Source organism: Pelophylax lessonae (genome assembly GCF_965119305.1).
Source record: "Pelophylax lessonae genome assembly, chromosome: 4".
NCBI lineage: Eukaryota > Metazoa > Chordata > Amphibia > Anura > Ranidae > Pelophylax > Pelophylax lessonae.
In genome coordinates this window covers 52,772,544-52,797,375 of record NC_138771.1, presented here as the reverse complement: position 1 = coordinate 52,797,375, position 24,832 = coordinate 52,772,544, and the positions used below count along the sequence as shown (strand labels likewise).

The 24,832-nt window shown below is 45.8% G+C and overlaps 1 protein-coding gene across 2 annotated transcripts in view; it reads right to left on the bottom strand.

Moving 5' to 3' along the window:
* Positions 1-24,832, bottom strand: part of RHCG (Rh family C glycoprotein) — a 227,782-nt gene that overhangs the window by 54,985 nt on the left and 147,965 nt on the right. The gene's annotated exons all lie outside the window — the stretch shown is intronic.

The following is a 24,832-nucleotide window of genomic DNA, read 5'->3' as shown; positions in this document are numbered from 1 at the left end:
AAGGGGGTACTCTGCTAGGCTCTGATGTAAGGGGACACACTGCTGTAAGGTGGAACTCTGATATAAGGGGGCATTATCTGGACTCTGATGTAAGGGGGGACTCTTCAGACTCTGATGTAAGATGGTGGCACTCTGATGTAAGGGGGAACTCTGATGTATGCAGGGGGCTTTGGTGTAAGGAAGGGCTGTGCTGTGAACGTGGCACTCTATATGTTGTTTTGTTTGTTACTTGCTTCTGACCCCTCTACTTTATACATTATGTTGTATTGGATAATTGGTAATTATTGGGAGGGAGGGGGTTACACCACGTTTTACTGCACCAGGTGATACCAGCCCTAGTGACGCCACTGATAATTAATTTCAATGACTAGAATAAATTATTATTCTGGCAAATTAAATGAATTAACCTCCAAGCTCTTGATGCCTGCAAACAGGCCTAAACACTTGTAAAAGCTTCAGACACTTTTACAAGCGTCAGTCGTTTTTTCTGCCAAAACGTTGCTGCTAGGAGGAAAGGCTTCTAGGAGATTGTGCAAAATGTCCGGTGAGCATGAGGGCCTAATTCTTGCCTACGTTTCACTTTTATTGGTTGAACTAGATGGACTTGTGTCTTTTCTCAACCTAACTATGTAACCATGTAACTTTACACTGGTGCCATGACCATTGCCCCAGGTTTCCTGTTTCATGGTGGCTCCTTTCTCTTGCAGCATCCTATGGAGCCACCCTTGTATGCAGGGACTACAGATGTGTCTCCTTACAATGTGTGTAGCAATAGAAATAGCCTAGAATAGTCTAGGATAGCAAGCCACTCCCCTGCTTCCCCTGATTCCTCCCTTCTCCAAGCAAACAGACTAACTGGAGACTGCACTGTCCACTGTTAACTCTTTCCTCTGAAGACCAGAAGTTTAACCACTTAAGCCCCAGAGGATTTGGCTGCTCAAAGACCAGGGCCTATTTTGCGATTCAGCACTGCATGATACGCCTAGAAGCTAGTGGGCGAGCGACGTAGCGCTACGTCGCTTTGCCCAGTAGGGGCTGACTGCCACAGTAAATAGTCGTGCGGCGGTCGGCAAGTGGTTAACACTAGAGGCCAGAATTCTGGGGGAACGGGAAAGATTTATGTCATTTGTATTGTTTTTTTTTTTAACTAGTCATGGCGGCAATCTGCGATTTTATTTGCGGGACTGCGACATTGCGGCGGACAGATCGGACCCCTGACTGACATTTTTGACACTTTTGGGGGTACAAGTGACATTACCACAGTAACCAGTGCTATAAATATGCACTGTTACTGTAAAAATGACACTGGGAGGCAAGGGGTTAACTTTATTGGTGATCAGTGGGTTAAATGTATCCCTAGGGGCGTGATTCTAACTGTGGGGGGCGTGGCTTTTGATGTAACCACAGAGACATACGATCCTACATAGCAGGATCGTACAGTCTCTGCAGTTACACCAGGGAGAATGACTGGCGGCTTTGTTTACATTAGCCGCCTGCCTTTCTCCCTCTCCAGCGGGAGATCGCGAGTTGCCGGCGGACATCAGAGCCGCCGGTCACTCGCGCGGGAAAGTTAGTGAACGAGCGGGAGCGGGAGCGCGTCTCCGGCGGCGCGCTTGCCCCCTAGAGGCTCGTGGGCGATCAACGTAGCCCTACGTCGCTTTGCCCAGTAGGGGCTGACTGCCGCAGTAAATAGTCGCGCGGCGGTTGGCAAGTGGTTAACACTAGAGGCCAGAATGCTGGCCAATTAAATTAACTACCAAACTCTTAAGGCACCTAAACGGGTCTAAATGCGTTTACATATGTCAAGCATTTTTTTCTGCAAAATCTCAGTTTACAAGAGGAAAGGCGTTTAGGAGAGGTTAGTAAATTTCCTGTGTATATAGGGCCTTAGGACTCTGAAAAAATGTTTCACGAATGTCTATAGTCCCAATTCCAAAAAAGTTGGGATGCTATGTAAAATCTATATAAAAACAGAGTGTAATGATTTGCGCATCTTATAATCCCATATTTTATTCACAATAGAAAATAGAAAACATATCAAATGAGAAAAATGTACTATTTCTGAAAAAATACAAAGTCAATTTGAAATTCTTGGCAGCAACAGGTCTTAAAAAATTTGAGACAGGGCAACAAAAATCTGGAAAAGTAAATATTACTAACAAGGAAGAGCTGGAGGAACATGTTTTAACTAATTGGGTTAATTGGCAAACACGATTGGGTATAAAAAAGGGCATCTTAGAGAGTCAGAGTGACTGAGAATTAAAGGTGGGCAGAGTCCCCCCCCCCTCTCTCCCTCCCCCGGCTCCATCCTGTTCTGATTTTAGTGTCTTATGTCCTTCCTTTGAGCCCTTGGGCGGATATATATCAGTACTCAGCTAAATTTGGAACAAATTAAATATTTTTGAATGGTATATTTGTTACATATAAAACTAATTATGAAGTATAGCATATTGCTGTTTTTAGGAATAATTTCCTATACCACAAACTGTATGATCATTGTGCCATGTCTCGTAGCACCAATTGGTACTCCTGAGGAAGCTGTATAGCGAAACGCGTAGTGATCCAATGGTAGCTACACTTTAGAATCCTTATTGGCCCAAACACAGGAGGTAGCCCGTCTCTGGGATTCACAGACACCAGACCTTGGCATATGTCGGGCAATTTATGGGTTCTTTTGCTATAGAATCATTCTTTATAGCACCTTCATGTACATTATTCATGCTATGGTTTTAATGAATATTTCTTTTATGTTGTCAAAATAAATGTTGTATGTTTTTTTTTTTTATATTTAAATACTGATTACTTCTACATGGGATTAACAGTGGCTTCCTTCAAAGTCCTATTACCCTTAGATTTTTTGCTTTCTCTTGATTTATTCTCATTGGATGTGGTGCCACAGCACACAGGGTCACGTCTCAATTTTGTATATATCGTGGCAGAGGTTGACCAAACTGTGGAAAGCTCCATCTCAAAACTGTTAAACAATTTCAGAAGAATGTTCCTCAACATAAAATTGCAAAGACTTTAAATGTATCATCATCTACAGTACATAATATCATCAAAAGAATCTGAGAATCTGGAGAAATCTCTATGTGCAAGGGACAAGTCCGAAACACAATATTGGATGCCCGTGATCCTCTGGCCCTCAGACGGCACTGCATTAAAAACAGGCATGATTTTGTGATGGACATCACTGCATGGGCTCAGGAATACTTCCAAAAATCACTATCTGTGAACACAGTTCTCTGTGCAATCCAAAAATGCAAGGCAAAGCTCTATCATGCAAAGAAGGAGTCATCTCTGAACATAACTCTTCTCTGGGCTTAAGCTCATTTAAATGGTCTGTTGCAAAGTGGAAAACAGTTCTATGGTCAGATGAAATTTTACATTCTGTTTGGTAACCGTGGGGCCATGTCCTCCAGACTAAAGCTCTGACTACTCCGGCTTGTTATCAGCGCTCAATGTAAAAGCCTGCATCTCTGATTGTATGGGGGTGCATTAGTGCATATCAAATGGCCCGCTTGCGCATCTGGAAAGGCACTATCAATGCTGAAAGTTATATCCAGGCTTTAGAGCAGAATATGTTCAGGCAAGAATGGGACAACTTTCCTCTTCCCAAAACTCCAGCAAATGTTCTCCTCAGTTTCCAGACCTTTGCAGAGCGTTGTTAAAAGAAGAGGGGATGCTACACCGTGCTAAATATGGCCCTCAGGCCCTGTCCCAACTTTTTTGGAATGGGGGATGTATATTTTGCAGTGATAATTATCTGAGCACCAAGCTTCCAATCATATACAGAGAAGTGATAACATAAATTTGGCTTGATGCAAGAAAATGTGCCAGGGTTCACTGACATCTTTTAAAATTATACTTATAATAAATGCACATGAAAAATGTTCTACTCAGTAACTTCTTGATGATGCTTCACTTGGTGAAATTTGAGGCAGATGGATACAATATCTTATCTGTCCATGTACACAGGGTCGTTTACAGTCATTTGCAGGCAGTTGATTTCAGGAACGTATTTTGGAAAGCAATTATTTACGTTCGAACGTGTGTTTCCCGGCGTTTCAAACGCAAAAACGTGACCGAACGTGGCCGAACGCGATGACCCGCGTTTAGCGTTCGCTGTTTTCCATTTTAAAGGGGAATAGTTTTTTTGACCTCTGGGAACGGTTCTAAACGCAAACGCCCGCTAGACGCAGGTGCAAACGTGACCTAATGGACGTTTCAAACGTCCTAAAAATTCCAACATTCAAAGGGACTTTTAACAACGTCACGTGTATATGGAGCTTTAGGGGTCAACTGAAAAAATAATTGCAGTCTAGGCCCTGTGTGAATAAGGCCTAAGGCCCCGTTCACATAGGGGCGACCTCGGAGGTCGCGGTGCGAGCAGCGCGCCGCGACCTCGGAGCGGCCGCCACGGACTTCATAACACTGAAGTCTATGGCGGTCGCCTCCTGGTCGCCCCAAAGAAGCTCCGGACCCTTTTTCTAAGTCGGGTGCCTTGTAGTTGGCCTTGCAGCTTCGGCATGCATTTGCAAATGTGTGTTAACTAAACTCCTGCTTTTAACTTATATTGTTAGACAGGTTTATTTTGGTTTGTTAGCAGACTGGTGGGTAAGTATTTCAAACTAGGGACCGGCTGTTTTTCACACACCTTCATTTATCCCCTCTTGCTTTTCAATTGACTATTCACAGGGATGGAGACACTGAGCAGTACTCGCCAGTTCTCACACAAAGTCCCAAATTGCCCATTTCTTGAGTCAGAGCGACTTGTGTCGCTCCTATTAGAACGGGTCCACAGCTTCCCTATGGGAGGCGACCTACGGCGACCTGTGAGGCGACCAGGTCGCCTCACAGGTCGCCCCAGTGTGAACCGGGACTTAGGGGTGTCGGTCAAAACATCTCAAACAATGAAGTTTCGTCTCTGCAACATTGTATCACTCTCTGCAGTAGCTGATTCAATAGTAAAGGCAAATAGGATGTTCACTCTGTAAGAGCCGGTTCACACTACCGTGACCAGAAAGTCGCCCCATGAGGGAGCGACTTTTTAGCGTGACTTTGAAGAGACTTTTGAAGAGACTTAATTGATAGGTTACTTTGTCTGTGGGGAATGCCTGGGTAATCTTTTTCTTCTTCCTGGAAAGTCTAATCACAGTCGCTTGAAAATAGATAAGGATCCGACTTAGAGGCGACTCCCATTGAAGTCTATGTGCACAAGTCGGATAGAGGTCACCTTGAAGTAGTACAGGAACCTTTTCTGAAGTTGGAGCGACTTCAGTAGTGCATATTAAGACGGCTCTCATTCATTTACATTGAATTTGTAATGACAAGTGAGTTGGGGCCACTTGAGGTAGTACAAGTCGCGTCCTAAGGCGGAGTAGTGTGAACCGGGTCTTAGGGAATTGATCCAAGAACTTAATATGGTGACGTTTCACTTTGCAGAGAAGGGACAATCACATACAAGAAAAAAATAAAATAAAAAAACAGCAATTTTACTTGCAGATGATAGGATGATGGAAGTCAGCAGAGCTTCCCCTCATTCAATAAGCTCTGGGGCAACTTCTCTTTCAAAGCCAACAGCCTATTTGCCTTTAGTGACTCAACCTCATTAAAGCATTTGTTACACCAAAACTTCATATTCCTGCTATGTACCTGCTATACCGTGTACTTGTAGGAGAAAGTCTCCTGTTCTCTTTGCATTGCTTCCTTTGTGTGAAATCCCTGGTGTTCTTGCCGGTCCATCTGCTTTCCTATTAAAAACTGACCGCACTAAGCAGGAGAACAAACTATGCTGGGAACTCAGTGTGCTGATCAGACTTGTCCTGACATGCCTCTGCTGCACAGCCATTCACTGGGAGGTTCAGTGAGCTGCTGCTTCTCCTCCTCCCCCAGCTCTTATGCAGCTGAGGCAAGAGGATATGTGATCACTTATAACAATAAGGAAAAAAGGTATTTATAATGTTTTTTTTGTATCTATACAAAAATGCTTTGCCTTTCATTTCTATTTTTAACTGAATGGTTTGTTTTACAAGGTGATCATTTACAATCACTATAACTCAATACTACACCAGGACACTTACATAGTTACATAGTTAGGCTGGCCATACATTAAAATAATTTCTTACAATTTTCTGTACAATTTTCTTTAGATTTACCTTTAACTATGTAGTACAAAAGCCTGCCAAATTGGGTACAAATGAAAGTGTTTAGTTTTGACCTCATATTTTATGTTTTTTTGTAAATCGAACAGAAAATTGCTCAAGAAAATTGAACATGTATGGCCAGCCTTGAGCTGGCCATACACTAGCCGAAAAATCGTTCAAACTCTTTTTTGAAAAACGAAAAATCGGCCACGAGAGCAGACGGTCGTGCCATCATGTAATGACCGACTTTTGAATGATCTATCGTTCAATGGACATTTTTAGTTCATTTTGTCACATATGCTTAATGCAAACAGTTCGGCCAAGAAACACATTAACCTTTCAATTCATCGTTCGTTCGGCAGAATTTTCCAAACTGTTCCTTCGATTTTTCGGCTTTGAAAAGTTAAAAACGATTTTCTATTTGTGCCCATTAACTGGACGAAAAACGAACGATCGGACCAAATGACAGATTTTCGAACGATTTTTTGTCTAGTGTATGGCCAGCATAAGTCTCATATAGTCAAGTTAAAAAAAGACACAAGTCCATCCGTAGTTCAACCAATAAAAAAAAAAAAAAAAAAAAAAACATACATTCCCATTTACACACACAATCCTATACCCAACGATCCCGATCTCTGGTACCATTCCCCTTTTATCTTCAGTGGTTTATTCTGAGGGCCTACATTTTTTCATTTGGAAAACCACAGAACAAGTTTCAGACAGTTCTTTTCATATTATAAAGCCCAGCTCCAGGCAATAAAATGTTTTCCCATGCAGTGGGACTGTGCCCGCACTGCACAGGTTAACTGCTCATATTTTTAGAAGGGAGAGGAGAGCAGGAAAATACTTACCTGATTCTCCCAGCACAAGATCGGTCTGGCACCCCTGTGCTCCAACAGTTTTGGATAGTGGACCATTCCTGTTTTTATTACACCCTGAGCAGGCTCCATAGACCAGGAACAGTCCACCACTGGCCAATGGGGGAGCGCTATTTTCCAGAGGAAAGATTGGGCAAGTATATGCTTTCTGCTCAGCCCTAGACAAAATGAGCCAGATTTGACCAGAGTTGGGCTTTAATGTCAATTGAAATAACTTTTTACATACAGTCAGGTCCATAAATATTGGGACATCAACAAAATTCTAATCTTTTTAGCTCTATACACCACCACAATGGATTTGAAATGAAACAAACAAGATGTGCTTTAACTGCAGACTTTCAGCTTTAATTTGAGGGTATTTACATCCAAATCAGGTGAACGGTGTAGGAATTACAACAGTTTGTATATGTACCTCCCACTTTTTAAGGGACCAAAAGTAATGGGACAATTGGCTGCTCAGCTGTTCCATGGCCAGGTGTGTGTTATTCCCTCATTATCCCATTTACAAGGAGCAGATAAAAGGTCCAGAGTTCATTTCAAGTGTGCTATTTACATTTGGAATCTGTTACTGTCAACTCTCAATATGAGATCCAAAGAGCTGTCACTATCAGTTAAGCAAGCCATCATTAGGTTGAAAAAACAAAACAAACCCATCAGAGAGATAGCAAAAATATTAGGTGTGGCCAAATCAACTGTTTGGAACATCCTTAAAAAGAAAGAATGCACCGGTGAGCTCAGCAACACCAAAAGACCTGGAAGACCATGAAAAACAACTGTGGTGGATGACCGAAGAATTCTTTCCCTGGTGAAGAAAACACCCTTCACAACAGTTGGCCAGATCAAGAAAACTCTCCAGGAGGTAGGTGTATGTGTGTCAAAGTCAACAATCAAGAGAATACTTCACCAGAGTGAATACAGAGGGTTCACCACAAGATGTAAACCATTGGTGAGCCTCAAAAACAGGAAGGCCAGATTAGAGTTTGCCAAACAACATTTAAAAAAGCCTTCACAGTTCTGGAACAACATCCTAAGGACAGGTGAGACCAAGATCAACTTCTACCAGAGTGATGGGAAGAGAAGAGTATGGAGAAGGGAAGGAACTGCTCATGATCCAAAGCATACCACCTCATCAGTGAAGCATGGTGGTGGTAGTGTCATGGCGTGGGCATGTATGGCTGCCAATGGAACTGGTTCTCTTGTATTCATTGATGATGTGACTGTTGACAAAAGCAGCAGGATGAATTCTAAAGTGTTTGGGGCAATATTATCTGCTCATATTCAGCCAAATGTTTCAGAACTCATTGGACGGCGCTTCACAGTCCAGATGGACAATGACCCGAAGCATACTGCGAAAGCAACCAAAGAGTTTTTTAAGGGAAAGAAGTGGAATGTTAAGCAATGGCCAAGTCAATCACCTGACCTGAATCCGATTGAGCATGCATTTCACTTGCTGAAGACAAAACTGAAGGGAAAATGCCCCAAGAACAAGCAGGAACTGAAGACAGTTGCAGTAGAGGCCTGGCAGAGCATCACCAGGGATGAAACCCAGCGTCTGGTGATGTCTATGCGTTCCAGACTTCAGGCTGTAATTGACCGCAAAGGATTTGCAACCAAATATTAAAAAGTGAAAGTTTGATTTATGATTGTTAATCTGTCCCATTACTTTTGGTCCCTTAAAAAGTGGGAGGCGCATATACAAACTGTTGTAATTCCTACACCGTTCACCTGATTTGGATGTAAATACCCTCAAATTAAAGCTGAAAGTCTGCAGTTAAAGTACATCTTTCTTGTTTCATTTCAAATCCATTGTGGTGGTGTATAGAGCCAAAAATATTAGAATTGTGTAGATGTCCCAATATTTATGGACCTGACTGTATAATTTTCGGAAAGATGTCAAACATACATTTCATTATGCAGTCAAAAACACCCATTTGCTTAAAGAACTGTTTAATTAAATGGGATGCCATTATGTGACTAGTAATTCAGACTTCATTTGTTACAATAGTTTGAACAAAGAGTACTAGAGGACTAAATTTGCCTCTCACCCAAATTTGACATTATTGTACAAGAGAAAAACCTTATAAACTGCTGATATAGCTGTTCCAAACTTTTTCTTGTGACGGATGTAACTGTTGCAAAAAAGTGAACTGCAAAGGGGCATATGGCACCCCTAGTAGAGTGGGCTCTTCCTCTCACTCACTCTCTAAACCAATAGCATTACAGGATTTATGGGGTGATTCCCTTTCTGAACATGGATCAAAGCAGGAAACATGGAGCAAAGCAGGAACATAGATCAATGCCTTCCCCTAGTAAAAGCACTTCCCACAGTATAGTAAAACACTGGCTAGGCACACATTTAACCCTTTGATTACCCCTGATCTTGACTCATTCCAAGCCAGTGTCATTAGTACAGCGACAGTGCGTATTTTTAGCACTGATCACTGTATTAGTGTCACTGGATCCCGCAAAGTGTAAAAAAAGTGTCCGTTACTGTCTGACTGTCCACCGCAATATCATTGTCCCACTATGAGTCTCCAATCGCCGCCATTACTAGTAAAACAACAAAAAACAAATATCCTATTGATAGATATTTGTAGATGCTATAACTTTTGCGCAAACCAATTAATATATACGCTTATTGGGATTTTTTGTACTACAAATGTGTAGCAGAATACATATTGGCCTAAATTGATTTTTTTATTGAATGCAATTTATAGCAGAAAGTAAAAATTTGTATTTATTTTTTTTACATTGAAGGTCTTTTTTTGTTTATAGCGCAAAAAAATAAAAACTGCAGAGGTGACCAAATACCACCCAAAGAAAGCTCTTTTTGTGGGGGGAAAAGGACATCAATTTTATTTGGGTGCAGTGTTGCATGGATGCGCTATTGTCAGTTAAAATAATGCAGTGCCTATGTCATAAAATGGCCTGGTCATTGGGGGGGGGGGGGGGGGGCAGGGGTCCAGAGGCCAAGTGATTACTTTGCAGGGATTTCCTCTCACTCCCTGTTTTGGTTATGGGACAGGAAGTGAAGGGATTTCTCCCCAATGGGACACAGATGGTAGAAACATAATCTGATAGGCAAGGCCGGAACAAGGGGTGGGCAAGAGGGTCGGGGGGCGCAGTTCGACATATTTGCCCTGAGCACTGGATGACCTTGTCCCAGCACTGCTGATAGGGGTATAAATGAAAGGTGTTCTGTTCAGGTGTCAGAACTAAGCTTTGGTTAGATGGTCAGTACAAAAATTTAGGGATTCAGAGGTAAAATGTAAATCATAGCAATTTATTGTTAATAGTATTTTTGTAAGTACAACACCGTACAGATATTGGCTTAGCCTTTTTATATGTGACTAGGGTTGAGCGGACACCTAGATGTCCGTGTTCGACGGGTTCGGCCGAACTTTAAAAAAAAGTCCGGGTCCGTGTCCCGGACTTTTACCGAACTTTTCCCGGACACCGAACCCCATTGAAGTCAATGGGGACCCGAACTTTAAGGCACTAAAATGGCTCTAAAACACCAAAGGAAAGGGCTAGAGTGCTGCAAATGGCAGCAAAACGTAATTAAGAGCATGGCAAGTGCTCTGCAAACAAATGTGGATAGGGAAATAACTTAAAACAACAAAAAAAAACAGAAAAATAAAACAATGTTCTTCTTCATCTCTGAAGGACGAGGCCCATATGGAGTAGGAGGGAGGTTGAGGTGGTGGTGGATGTGGCGGTGACATAGGCGTGCGCACAGGGTGTGCTGGGTGTGCCTGGGCACACCCTAATCACCTAGGGCACATAGCATTGCCAGTGAGGAGATGGGAAAGATCTCCCTGGGACCTGCTCTGCTCTATTTCTCCTTGCCTACAGGTACATGGCCCCGATACATTACTCTCCCTGCTGGCAAACACATGCATGTGTATTTCAACTTTGGGGTGCACACCTTAATGCAATAGGCTGCGCACACCTATGGGCGGTGTAGGTGGAAGCGGCGGTGGAGGAGGACCAGGGCCGGATTAACAGCATCATGGGCTTGGTGCTGAGGATTTTGAAGGGCCTTAAGGGCCGTGCCTTGCCATGCACCCAGAGGAGGAAGGGTGCAGCCATGCATGCCTAATTCAACATGGGATGCTGTCTCTGAAGCCCATAAACACATCCATGCATCGCCAACTGTCCCTCCTTGTCCGGCCTTCACGCTGTGTGGGGAGGTTCTGAGGGTGCTGCCTGGGGAAGCGAGCATAGAAGCCAGACTTCTGTGTTTACAAGTGACAGAAGAGCGGTAACAGTGAATATGGCCAACCCGGGGCCTATATAAAAGGTAGGGGCCTGGAGCTGCAGCTCCAATAGCCCCTACATTAATCTGGCCCTGAGGAGGAGGACGAGGTAGCCAACACTGCTTCTTTTCAAAAATTTTAAATGAGGGTACACCCCAAAAGAGTGAGAAAGAGCAAAAATGGAACAATGGGTGGGTAAGGTCGGTATCCATTGCTATTCTGCATAAGGTACGGAAAAGTCCCGTGGGATCCATGCCTGGTTCATTTTAATGAACGTGAGCTTGTCCACATTGTCTCTGGACAGGCGGCTGCGCTTGTCTGTTATAACGCCCCCAGCCGTGCTAAATACCCGTTCAGATAATACACTGGCTGCAGGGCACGCCAGCACCTCCAAGGCGTAAAGGGCAAGCTCAGGCCATGTGCCCAATTTGGAGACCCAGAAGTTGAAGGGGGCAGACCCGTCATTCACTACATGTAGGCGTGTGCACACATACTGCTCCACCATGTTGGTAAAATGCTGCCTCCTGCTAAGACGTTCCATCTGAGCTGCTGGTGCTGCTGTTTGTTGTGGCGTGCTGACAAAGCTTTTCCACATTTCGGCCATGCTAACCCTGCCTTCTGAGGTGCTGGCGGTGCCCTGGTTGCGTTGGCGACCTCCTCCTCCTCCTCCTCTGCCTTGTGCTTCCACTGTGGCCCCGCTGTCAGATGGGAATGCCAGCAGCATGGCGTCTACCAGCGTGCGCTTGTACTCGCGCATCTTGCGATCGCGCTCCAGTGAGTGAATTAAGGACGGTACGTTGTCCTTGTAACGGGGATCCAGCAGCGTGGCCACCCAGTAATCAGCACAAGTTAGAATGTGGGCAACTCGGCGGTCGTTGTGGAGACACTGCAGCATGTAATCGCTCATGTGTGCCAGGCTGCCCAGAGGCAACGAAAGGCTGTCCTCTGTGGGAGGTGTATCGTCCGTGTCCTCTGTATCCCCCCAGCCACGCACCAGTGATGGCCATGAGCTGGCCTAGGTGCCACCCTGCTGTGAACATGGTTCCATCTCCTCCTCCAGCTCCTCCTCCTCCTCATCCTCCTCATCCTCCAGAACTGTGCCCCTGCTGGACAATTGCGTCCCTGGCGTTTGCGTGTGCAGGAACCCACCCTCGGAGCCCCTTGCGAATGACTGCCCTGAAAGCCTTGGAAATGTTACCTCTTCATCCTCCTCCTCCTCCTCATCCTGTGCCACATCCTCTTCCATCATCGCCCGAATTGTTTTTTCAAGGAGGCATAGAAGTGGGATAGTTAAGCTGAGAACGGCGTCATTGCCACTGGCCATGTTGGTGGAGTACTCAAAACAGCGCAACAAGGCACACAGGTCTCGCATGGAGGCCCAGTTAAATTAAATAGCGGAATAGAAAATATGATCCAAAAAAAGTGTATGTATATCACACGTACACAACCACACTGGGCCCCAATTACTATTGTTTGTACCCCTAAAAGGCTAGATGAGGAGTAGGGGGAGTATGGAACAGGCAGCACCCTCAAACCTTCAGAAGTATGAGATGAACCCCAACAACTTGGAAAGGTGGATCTCTCTCACACGTACCAACACAGACTATCCCCCAATTTAACTGATCCCCAAAGGTTTTTGATTAAATAGCGGAATAGAAAATATGATCCAAAAAAAGTGTATGTATATCACACGTACACAACCACACTAGGCCCCAATTACTATTGTTTGTACCCCTAAAAGGCTAGATGAGGAGTAGGGGGGGTATGGAACAGGCAGCACCCTCAAACCTTCAGAAGTATGAGATGAACCCCAACAACTTGGAAAGGTGGATCTCTCTCACACGTACCAACACAGACTATCCCCCAATTTAACTGATCCCCAAAGGTTTTTGATTAAATAGCGGAATAGAAAATATGATCCAAAAAAAGTGTATGTATATCACACGTACACAACCACACTAGGCCCCAATTACTATTGTTTGTACCCCTAAAAGGCTAGGAGTAGGGGGAGTATGGAACAGGCAGCACCCTCAAACCTTCAGAAGTATGAGATGAACCCCAACAACTTGGAAAGGTGGATCTCTCTCACACGTACCAACACAGACTATCCCCCAATTTAACTGATCCCCAAAGGTTTTTGATTAAATAGCGGAATAGAAAATATGATCCCAAAAAAGTGTATGTATATCACACGTACACAACCACACTAGGCCCCAATTACTATTGTTTGTACCCCTAAAAGGCTAGATGAGGAGTAGGGGGAGTATGGAACAGGCAGCACCCTCAAATCTTCAGAAGTATGAGATTGTGTTCACTGTACCCCACAAAGATTGAGTTCACTGCACCCCACAATGATTGTGTTCACTGCACCCCACAAAGATTGTGTTCACTGCACCTCACAAAGATTGTGTTCACTGTACCCCCCAAAGATTGTGTTCACTGCACCCCACAAAGATTCTGTTCACTGTACCCCACAAAGATTGTGTTCACTGCACCCTAAAAGGATGTTGTTCACTGCACCCCACAAAGATTGTGTTCACTGCACCCTAAAAGGATGTTGTTCACTGCACCCCAAAAAGATTGTGTTCACTGTACCCCCCCAAAGATTGTGTTCACTGCACCCCACAAAGATTGTGTTCACTGCACCCCAAAAAGATTGTGTTCACTGTACCCCCCCAAAGATTGTGTTCACTGTACCCCCCAAAGATTGTGTTCACTGCACCCCAAAAAGATTGTGTTCACTGTACCCCCCAAAGATTGTGTTCACTGCACCCCACAAAGATTCTGTTCACTGTACCCCACAAAGATTGTGTTCACTGCACCCCAAAAAGATTGTGTTCACTGTACCCCCCCAAAGATTGTGTTCACTGCACCCCACAAAGATTCTGTTCACTGCACCCCACAAAGGATTTTGTTCACTGCACCCCAAAAAGATTGTGTTCACTGCACCCCAAAAAGGATTTTGATCACTGCACCCCAAAAAGGATGTTGTTCACTGCACCCCAAAAATGATTTTGTTCACTCCACCCCAAAAAGATTGTGTTCACTGCACCCCACAAAGATTGTGTTCACTGCACCCCAAAAAGATTGTGTTCACTGTACCCCCCAAAGATTGTGTTCACTGCACCCCACAAAGATTCTGTTCACTGTACCCCACAAAGATTGTGTTCACTGCACCCCAAAAAGATTGTGTTCACTGCACCCCAAAAAGGATGTTGTTCACTGCACCCCAAAAAGGATGTTGTTCACTCCACCCCAAAAAGATTGTGTTCACTGCACCCCACAAAGATTGTGTTCACTGCACCCCAAAAAGATTGTGTTCACTGCACCCCAAAAATGATTTTGTTCACTGCACCCCAAAAAGGATTTTGTTCACTGCACCCCAAAAAGGATGTTGTTCACTCCACCCCAAAAAGATTGTGTTCACTGCACCCCAAAAAGATTGTGTTCACTGCACCCCACAAAGGATTTTGTTCACTGCACCCCAAAAAGATTGTGTTCACTGCACCCCAAAAAGGATGTTGTTCACTGCACCCCAAAAAGGATTTTGTTCACTGCACCCCAAAAAGGATTTTGTTCACTGCACCCCACAAAGATTGTGTTCACTGCACACCAAAAAGGATTGTGTTCACTGCACCCCAAAAAGATTTTGTTCACTGCACCCCAAAAAGATTGTGTTCACTGCAGCCCAAAAAGATTGTGTTCACTGCAGCCCAAAAAGATTGTGTTCACTGCAGCCCAAAAAGATTGTGTTCACTGCAGCCCAAAAAGATTGTGTTCACTGCAGCTCACACACAGAAAAATGGATGTGGATCACTGACACCTGCCTATCTCCAATCCCACACCACACAGCAATATCGATTGTAGTTTGTAGAACACAGTTTCCCTAAAATTCAGCAGACTCTGTCCCTAACAGGATTGAGAAGAGATCGTAGATCAGGATTGAGTGCAGACCCCACCCCCCACACAGCAATATCGATTGTAGTTTGTAGAAGACACTGACCCTATAATTCAGCAGACTCTATCCCTAAAATGCCTACAACTCGCCCTGCCTAAACACTCCGACCTGTCCCTCAATTCTATCCGGACACAAATGGTTTTTTCCTGCCTATCTTTCCCTAATCAGCAGCCAGCACATTGATGTGTGCTCTGTCCCTTAGCTAAGCAGCAGAATGACGCTGCTGCGGCGGCTGCCTCGAACTTATAAAGACTTGGTCACATGCTTCAGACGGCCAATCACAGCTACTAAGACATTTGCAGGCATGGCTGGGATGGCTTAAGGCACACCAGTTAAACGATTGTTGATTGGCTGTTGAAAGCCCGCCATGAAAAGAGCGCCAAAGCATGCAAAACCCGGAAATAAAACGACCGAACACGGATTTTTACCCGAACATACAGTAAAGTGTCCGTGTCCGTGTTCGGGTACAAAAAATCCAATTATTCGGTACGAACACGAATAATACAGTCCGTGTTCGCTCAACACTATATGTGACCAGTATAAACACAAAAAACAAAAAAACAAGACATACAACGTAAAACATTAAACATTTAACAGGGTACCGGCCAGTGCATAATAAATGACATCACTAGGGTATTTGTTATCAAAAATAATTATTTCTAGCGGTGTACACCGTTTCTGTATCCTCCTATGATGTGTGTCTGTGGACTTGTGGGGGAAATTGATAATCAATCGTTTTATGCTTAATGAAGCAGAGTGAGTGGGGGTTCACGGTGGTGGGTAGCTGGGGTAATTTCTCCTCCACTTGTTACCATTTACATAGTCCGAGGGTATGGCAGTATCTTTTTCCTCTTTATTTCGAGTCTGTACTGTGACTCGTGGTCAGGTCGGCAATTGCCTAGATTTCCAACTCTAGATAGGGGTATAACCCTCTTTTACTCTATCCAACATGAAAAAAAAAAAATGTTTGGCCTATAATTCTACTTAAAGAGCAGATAAAAATAAATAGGAATTCTATTTTTAATGAATACTAGCTCAGGAAATTATTGGGTGAGATTCCTTTCTGCTCTTTAACTCATAATTGGGTCAAAGGACAAACGAGAAGTATTGGTGTTACAAAACTTTCTATGTATTTGTTACATAATTATGAATGGCATAGTTGAATGCCAACTCTGTTCTGTGATTCCTGTAGGCAGGTAACCTCTGCAAGTATCATTTTAGTAAGTTTTGGGGGTAAAGATAGGTTGATATTAGGGTTGAGCGGACACCTAGATGTCCGTGTTCGACGGGTTCGGCCGAACTTTAAAAAAAAGTCCGGGTCCGTGTCCCGGACTTTTACCGAACTTTTCCCGGACACCGAACCCCATTGAAGTCAATGGGGACCCGAACTTTAAGGCACTAAAATGGCTCTAAAACACCAAAGGAAAGGGCTAGAGTGCTGCAAATGGCAGCAAAACGTAATTAAGAGCATGGCAAGTGCTCTGCAAACAAATGTGGATAGGGAAATAACTTAAAACAACAAAAAAAAACAGAAAAATAAAACAATGTTCTTCTTCATCTCTGAAGGACGAGGCCCATATGGAGTAGGAGGGAGGTTGAGGTGGTGGTGGATGTGGCGGTGACATAGGCGTGCGCACAGGGTGTGCTGGGTGTGCCTGGGCACACCCTAATCACCTAGGGCACATAGCATTGCCAGTGAGGAGATGGGAAAGATCTCCCTGGGACCTGCTCTGCTCTATTTCTCCTTGCCTACAGGTACATGGCCCCGATACATTACTCTCCCTGCTGGCAAACACATGCATGTGTATTTCAACTTTGGGGTGCACACCTTAATGCAATAGGCTGCGCACACCTATGGGCGGTGTAGGTGGAAGCGGCGGTGGAGGAGGACCAGGGCCGGATTAACAGCATCATGGGCTTGGTGCTGAGGATTTTGAAGGGCCTTAAGGGCCGTGCCTTGCCATGCACCCAGAGGAGGAAGGGTGCAGCCATGCATGCCTAATTCAACATGGGATGCTGTCTCTGAAGCCCATAAACACATCCATGCATCGCCAACTGTCCCTCCTTGTCCGGCCTTCACGCTGTGTGGGGAGGTTCTGAGGGTGCTGCCTGGGGAAGCGAGCATAGAAGCCAGACTTCTGTGTTTACAAGTGACAGAAGAGCGGTAACAGTGAATATGGCCAACCCGGGGCCTATATAAAAGGTAGGGGCCTGGAGCTGCAGCTCCAATAGTCCCTACATTAATCTGGCCCTGAGGAGGAGGACGAGGTAGCCAACACTGCTTCTTTTCACAAATTTTAAATGAGGGTACACCCCAAAAGAGTGAGAAAGAGCAAAAATGGAACAATGGGTGGGTAAGGTCGGTATCCATTGCTATTCTGCATAAGGTACGGAAAAGTCCCGTGGGATCCATGCCTGGTTCATTTTAATGAACGTGAGCTTGTCCACATTGTCTCTGGACAGGCGGCTGCGCTTGTCTGTTATAACGCCCCCAGCCGTGCTAAATACCCGTTCAGATAATACACTGGCTGCAGGGCACGCCAGCACCTCCAAGGCGTAAAGGGCAAGCTCAGGCCATGTGCCCAATTTGGAGACCCAGAAGTTGAAGGGGGCAGACCCGTCATTCACTACATGTAGGCGTGTGCACACATACTGCTCCACCATGTTGGTAAAATGCTGCCTCCTGCTAAGACGTTCCATCTGAGCTGCTGGTGCTGCTGTTTGTTGTGGCGTGCTGACAAAGCTTTTCCACATTTCGGCCATGCTAACCCTGCCTTCTGAGGTGCTGGCGGTGCCCTGGTTGCGTTGGCGACCTCCTCCTCCTCCTCCTCTGCCTTGTGCTTCCACTGTGGCCCCGCTGTCAGATGGGAATGCCAGCAGCATGGCGTCTACCAGCGTGCGCTTGTACTCGCGCATCTTGCGATCGCGCTCCAGTGAGTGAATTAAGGACGGTACGTTGTCCTTGTAACGGGGATCCAGCAGCGTGGCCACCCAGTAATCAGCACAAGTTAGAATGTGGGCAACTCGGCGGTCGTTGTGGAGACACTGCAGCATGTAATCGCTCATGTGTGCCAGGCTGCCCAGAGGCAACGAAAGGCTGTCCTCTGTGGGAGGTGTATGGTCCGTGTCCTCTGTATCCCCCCAGCCACGCACCAGTGATGGCCATGAGCTGGCCTGGGTGCCACCCTGCTGTGAACATGGTTCCATCTCCTCCTCCAGCTCCTCCTCCTCCTCATCCTCCTCATCCTCCAGAACTGTGCCCCTGCTGGACAATTGCGTCCCTGGCGTTTGCGTGTGCAGGAACCCACCCTCGGAGCCCCTTGCGAATGACTGCCCTGAAAGCCTTGGAAATGTTACCTCTTCATCCTCCTCCTCCTCCTCATCCTGTGCCACATCCTCTTCCATCATCGCCCGAATTGTTTTTTCAAGGAGGCATAGAAGTGGGATAGTTAAGCTGAGAACGGCGTCATTGCCACTGGCCATGTTGGTGGAGTACTCAAAACAGCGCAACAAGGCACACAGGTCTCGCATGGAGGCCCAGTTATTGGTGGTGAAGTGGTGCTGTTCCGCAGAGCGACTCACGCGTGCGTGCTGCAGCTGAAACTCCACTATGGCCTGCTGCTGCTCGCACAGTCTTTCCAGCATGTGCAAGGTGGAGTTCCACCTTGTGGGCACGTCACATATGAGGCGGTGAGCGGGAAGGCCGAAGTTACGCTGCAGCGCTGCCAGGCGAGCAGCAGCAGGGTGAGAACGCCGAAAGTGCGCACAAACGGCCCGCACTTTCTGCAGCAGCTCTGACATATCGGGGTAGTTTTTAAGGAACCTCTGCACCACCAAATTCAGCACATGCGCCAGGCAAGGGATGTGCGTCAAACCGGCTAGGCCCAGAGCTGCTATGAGATTTCGCCCGTTATCGCACACCACCAGGCCGGGCTTGAGGCTCGCTGGCAGCAACCACTCATTTGTCTGCTGTTCCATGCTCCTCCACAACTCCTGCGCGGTGTGTGGTTTGTCCCCCAAACAGGCAAGTTGTAAAACTGCCTGCTGTCGTTTACCCCTGGCCGTGCTGAAGTTGGTGGTGAAGGTGTTACGCTGTCCGGATGAGGAGGCGGTAGAGGATGAGGAAGCGGAGTAGGAGGAGTTAGGAACAGGAGGCAAACTGAAGCGCCCTGCAATCCTCGGTGGTGGAAGGACATGCGCCAAATTGCTATCCGCCTCAGGCCCATCCGCCACTGCATTTACCCAGTGTGCCGTTAGGGAGATATAACGCCCCTGACCGTGCTTACTGGTCCACGTATCCGTAGTTAGGTGGACCTTGGCACAGATGGCGTTGCGCAGTGCACACCTGATTTTTTCCCCCACTTGGTTGTGCAGGGAAGGGATGGCTTGCCTGGAAAAGTAGTGGCGGCTGGGCACGACGTACTGTGGGACAGCCACCGACATAAGGTTTTTAAAACTGTGCGTCTCCACCAGACGGAATGACAGCATTTCAAAGGCCAATAATTTTGAAATGCTGGCATTCAGGGCCAGGGATCGCGGGTGGGTAGGGGGGTACTTCCTCTTCCTCTCAAGTGTTTGGGAGATGGAAAGCTGAACGCTTCCACGGGACATTGTGGAGATGGTTGTTGGTGACCCAGGTGGTGGTGTTGCTGACAGATCGTCTGTTTGCGGGGTGGCAGGTGCCGGTATCACTACAGATGTGGCTGGAGCGGCCGAGACTGCAGCAGAAGAGGAAGCAGGATGAGCCAGAGACGTTTCTTGGTTTTGAAGGTGTGTACTCCACTGCAGCTCGTGCTTTGCACTTAGATGCCTGATCATGCAGGTTGTGCTCAGGTTGAGAAGGTTCATGCCTCGCTTCAAGCTCTGATTGCACAGGGTGCAAACCACTCGTGTCCTGTCATCAGCACATTTTCTAAAGAACTTCCACGCTAGAGAACTCCTTTGAGCTGACTTTGGTGCGCTCGTTCCCTTGCTGCGTTGGGCAGTAGCGGGCGTAGTGTCTAGGGCACGGCCGCTCCGCTTCTGCACCCTGCTCCCTCTTCTGCTGTGCTGGTGGCTCTGTGCGACCACCGCCTCTTCCTCCAAACTACTCAGTTCACCTGCATGACGTTCATTCCATGTGGGGTCGAGGACCTCATCGTCCTCCACATCATCTTCCACCCAGTCTTCACCCCTGCCCTCCTTGTCGGTCTCCACAATGCTGAACGCCGCAGCAGTTGGCACCTGCGTTTCGTCATCATCGGAGACGTGCTGCGATGATCCTTGCATGTACTCATCTTGAGGAATAAGTGGTTGGGCATCGCTGCACTCAATCTCTTCCACTTCTGGGGCAGGGCTAGGTGGATGGCCCTGGGAAACCCTGCTGACAGAGTCCTCAAAAAGAATAAGAGACTGCTGTATGGCTTGGGGCTCAGACTGCTGGCCTGATTTGCAAGGGGGTGAGGTGAAAGACGGTTGGACATTGGCTGCAGGTGCCAACTCTGACCTTTCTGCAGTAGACTGGGTGGGAGACAATGTGAAGGAACTGGAGGCACTGTCAGCAGCAAACCAATCTACTATCGCCTCAACTTGTTCTGGCCTCATCACTTCTAGGGGCGTTTGATGCCCTACCAAATACTGATGCAGGTTCTGTCGCCTACTCACACTTGAGGAAGGTGTTTCACTTGTGCGTGTAGCTGGCACAGATCGACCATGTCCTCTCCTTGCAACAGGAGCTCTACCAGCAGCACCACGACCCAGGCCACGGCCCTTATTTGACGGTCTCCTCATATTTCTGTAATTTAAGATCTTGCCCTAGAAAGGTTTTTATTGAATAGCGGAATAGAAAATATGATCCAAAAAAAGTGTATGTATATCACACGTACACAACCACACTAGGCCCCAATTACTATTGTTTGTACCCCTAAAAGGCTAGATGAGGAGTAGGGGGAGTATGGAACAGGCAGCACCCTCAAACCTTCAGAAGTATGAGATGAACCCCAACAACTTGGAAAGGTGGATCTCTCTCACACGTACCGACACAGACTATCCCGCAATTCAATTGATCCTCAAAGGTTTTTATTGAATAGCGGAATAGGAAATATGATCAAAAAAAGTGTATGTATCTCGCACGTACACAACCACACTAGGCCCCAATTACTATTGTTTGTACCCCTAAAAGGCTAGATGAGGAGTAGGGGGGGTATGGAACAGGCAGCACCCTCAAACCTTCAGAAGTATGAGATGAACCCCAACAACTTGGAAAGGTGGATCTCTCTCACACGTACCGACACAGACTATCCCGCAATTCAATTGATCCTCAAAGGTTTTTATTGAATAGCGGAATAGGAAATATGATCAAAAAAAGTGTATGTATCTCGCACGTACACAACCACACTAGGCCCCAATTACTATTGTTTGTACCCCTAAAAGGCTAGATGAGCAGTAGGGGGGGTATGGAACAGGCAGCACCCTCAAACCTTCAGAAGTATGAGATGAACCCCAACAACTTGGAAAGGTGGATCTCTCTCACACGTACCGACACAGACTATCCCGCAATTCAATTGATCCTCAAAGGTTTTTATTGAATAGCGGAATAGGAAATATGATCAAAAAAAGTGTATGTATCTCGCACGTACACAACCACACTAGGCCCCAATTACTATTGTTTGTACCCCTAAAAGGCTAGATGAGGAGTAGGGGGGGTATGGAACAGGCAGCACCCTCAAACCTTCAGAAGTATGAGATGAACCCCAACAACTTGGAAAGGTGGATCTCTCTCACACGTACCGACACAGACTATCCCGCAATTCAATTGATCCTCAAAGGTTTTTATTGAATAGCGGAATAGGAAATATGATCAAAAAAAGTGTATGTATCTCGCACGTACACAACCACACTAGGCCCCAATTACTATTGTTTGTACCCCTAAAAGGCTAGATGAGGAGTAGGGGGAGTATGGAACAGGCAGCACCCTCAAACCTTCAGAAGTATGAGATGAACCCCAACAACTTGGAAAGGTGGATCTCTCTCACACGTACCGACACAGACTATCCCGCAATTCAATTGATCCTCAAAGGTTTTTATTGAATAGCGGAATAGGAAATATGATCAAAAAAAGTGTATGTATCTCGCACGTACACAACCACACTAGGCCCCAATTACTATTGTTTGTACCCCTAAAAGGCTAGATGAGGAGTAGGGGGGGTATAGAACAGGCAGCACCCTCAAACCTTCAGAAGTATGAGATGAACCCCAACAACTTGGAAAGGTGGATCTCTCTCACACGTACCGACACAGACTATCCCGCAATTCAATTGATCCTCAAAGGTTTTTATTGAATAGCGGAATAGGAAATATGATCAAAAAAAGTGTATGTATCTCGCACGTACACAACCACACTAGGCCCCAATTACTATTGTTTGTACCCCTAAAAGGCTAGATGAGGAGTAGGGGGGGTATGGAACAGGCAGCACCCTCAAACCTTCAGAAGTATGAGATGAACCCCAACAACTTGGAAAGGTGGATCTCTCTCACACGTACCGACACAGACTATCCCGCAATTCAATTGATCCTCAAAGGTTTTTATTGAATAGCGGAATAGGAAATATGATCAAAAAAAGTGTATGTATCTCGCACGTACACAACCACACTAGGCCCCAATTACTATTGTTTGTACCCCTAAAAGGCTAGATGAGGAGTAGGGGGGGTATGGAACAGGCAGCACCCTCAAACCTTCAGAAGTATGAGATGAACCCCAACAACTTGGAAAGGTGGATCTCTCTCACACGTACCGACACAGACTATCCCGCAATTCAATTGATCCTCAAAGGTTTTTATTTAATAGCGGAATAGGAAATATGATCAAAAAAAGTGTATGTATCTCGCACGTACACAACCACACTAGGCCCCAATTACTATTGTTTGTACCCCTAAAAGGCTAGATGAGGAGTAGGGGGGGTATGGAACAGGCAGCACCCTCAAACCTTCAGAAGTATGAGATGAACCCCAACAACTTGGAAAGGTGGATCTCTCTCACACGTACCGACACAGACTATCCCGCAATTCAATTGATCCTCAAAGGTTTTTATTGAATAGCGGAATAGGAAATATGATCAAAAAAAGTGTATGTATCTCGCACGTACACAACCACACTAGGCCCCAATTACTATTGTTTGTACCCCTAAAAGGCTAGATGAGGAGTAGGGGGGGTATGGAACAGGCAGCACCCTCAAACCTTCAGAAGTATGAGATGAACCCCAACAACTTGGAAAGGTGGATCTCTCTCACACGTACCGACACAGACTATCCCGCAATTCAATTGATCCTCAAAGGTTTTTATTGAATAGCGGAATAGGAAATATGATCAAAAAAAGTGTATGTATCTCGCACGTACACAACCACACTAGGCCCCAATTACTATTGTTTGTACCCCTAAAAGGCTAGATGAGGAGTAGGGGGGGTATGGAACAGGCAGCACCCTCAAACCTTCAGAAGTATGAGATGAACCCCAACAACTTGGAAAGGTGGATCTCTCTCACACGTACCGACACAGACTATCCCGCAATTCAATTGATCCTCAAAGGTTTTTATTGAATAGCGGAATAGGAAATATGATCAAAAAAAGTGTATGTATCTCGCACGTACACAACCACACTAGGCCCCAATTACTATTGTTTGTACCCCTAAAAGGCTAGATGAGGAGTAGGGGGAGTATGGAACAGGCAGCACCCTCAAACCTTCAGAAGTATGAGATGAACCCCAACAACTTGGAAAGGTGGATCTCTCTCACACGTACCAACACAGACTATCCCCCAATTTAACTGATCCCCAAAGGTTTTTGATTAAATAGCGGAATAGAAAATATGATCCCAAAAAAGTGTATGTATATCACACGTACACAACCACACTAGGCCCCAATTACTATTGTTTGTACCCCTAAAAGGCTAGGAGTAGGGGGGAGTATGGAACAGGCAGCACCCTCAAACCTTCAGAAGTATGAGATGAACCCCAACAACTTGGAAAGGTGGATCTCTCTCACACGTACCAACACAGACTATCCCCCAATTTAACTGATCCCCAGAGGTTTTTGATTAAATAGCGGAATAGAAAATATGATCCCAAAAAAGTGTATGTATATCACACGTACACAACCACACTAGGCCCCAATTACTATTGTTTGTACCCCTAAAAGGCTAGGAGTAGGGGGAGTATGGAACAGGCAGCACCCTCAAACCTTCAGAAGTATGAGATGAACCCCAACAACTTGGAAAGGTGGATCTCTCTCACACGTACCAACACAGACTATCCCCCAATTTAACTGATCCCCAGAGGTTTTTGATTAAATAGCGGAATAGAAAATATGATCCCAAAAAAGTGTATGTATATCACACGTACACAACCACACTAGGCCCCAATTACTATTGTTTGTACCCCTAAAAGGCTAGGAGTAGGGGGAGTATGGAACAGGCAGCACCCTCAAACCTTCAGAAGTATGAGATGAACCCCAACAACTTGGAAAGGTGGATCTCTCTCACACGTACCAACACAGACTATCCCCCAATTTAACTGATCCCCAGAGGTTTTTGATTAAATAGCGGAATAGAAAATATG